Source organism: Penaeus monodon, chromosome 25 (assembly GCF_015228065.2).
Source record: "Penaeus monodon isolate SGIC_2016 chromosome 25, NSTDA_Pmon_1, whole genome shotgun sequence".
In the NCBI taxonomy this organism is placed as follows: domain Eukaryota; kingdom Metazoa; phylum Arthropoda; class Malacostraca; order Decapoda; family Penaeidae; genus Penaeus; species Penaeus monodon.
The window spans coordinates 10,311,551-10,312,514 of record NC_051410.1 but is presented as its reverse complement, the minus strand read 5'-3'; the positions used below and the strand labels follow the sequence as shown (position 1 = coordinate 10,312,514).

The 964-nt window shown below is 38.4% G+C and overlaps 1 protein-coding gene across 1 annotated transcript in view; it reads left to right on the top strand.

Annotated features, from left to right (window-relative positions):
* The first annotated feature begins 7 nt into the window (after positions 1–7).
* The window catches only part of LOC119589537 (uncharacterized PE-PGRS family protein PE_PGRS54-like), a 34,021-nt gene continuing 33,064 nt past the window's right edge, over positions 8–964 (top strand). The window contains exon 1 of the mRNA XM_037938138.1: positions 8–229. The gene's annotated coding sequence lies outside the window, so the exon portion shown is untranslated. The remainder of the gene's footprint in view (positions 230–964) is intronic.

The window sequence follows — 964 nt, the reverse complement described above, 5'->3', positions numbered from 1 at the left end:
TATCTTCCCAAAACATACAAAAAATGAAAACGTTGGTGATACGTGAGTAAGAGAAAAAGTGACTGGCAACGTGAATACCCTCTGCCCAATCCAAGATGGCGGAGAAAGGGAGGTATATAAAGCGCGCCGGCCCTTGCGGAGTCACTAGTAAGCCATCAGGTGTGAGTGGGGGTGTTTGAGCCTTAGTTCCCGCTCTCAGCTCACTGACTGGAAACGCTCTACACTCACGGTAGGTGCTGAGATGATGTGATACGTCCTTAGCTTGGTTTGAATGTGTTGATAAAAATGATTATTATTTCTATTAGTGATGGGAGAATTTGCTGATCGTATAAAAAGACTATTTAAAAATCCATTGTGATGTAATCACATGATACATTGACAGGGATTTATGTATCATTTACCATGGCACAAAAAATGCCCTCGTGTTGACATGTAACATACTGAATAATTTATAACGGAACTTTCTGTTTTCGCAAACGTTAATGGTTATTTTGTGATAAGTACTTACCGGTTCGTTGAAGTCACTCGATACATGACAACAGAATAAGATGAACACTATCTGTATGATACTCTCTTTAAACCTAGGTATTCAAACGCATAATTCTCTCTCATTTAACGTAAGAATAAACTACAAAAGAGAATGATAATAAAAAAAAAGACAACAACTACTTTACGAAAAATGAAGTATACGAATCGACATGTTGTTCAGACCATGCAAACTTTAACAACACGTGGGATACTTGCCGCTGAACGCTGGCAACCCTGTAGCCACCTGCCGAAGTTCATAGTAGAGACAGGTGGAGTAAGTGCTATGTCTGTTTGTTTTTGTTGTTCATTGTGTTATTCAGAGTCCCTGGAACAACGTGATCGGGATTTTACTTTCGTTGTACAGTTCGTTGATAGTAGATCGAATGAAGACGAGCTGAAATTAAATATTTTTTTTAGAATGTAGATTATGCCTAAA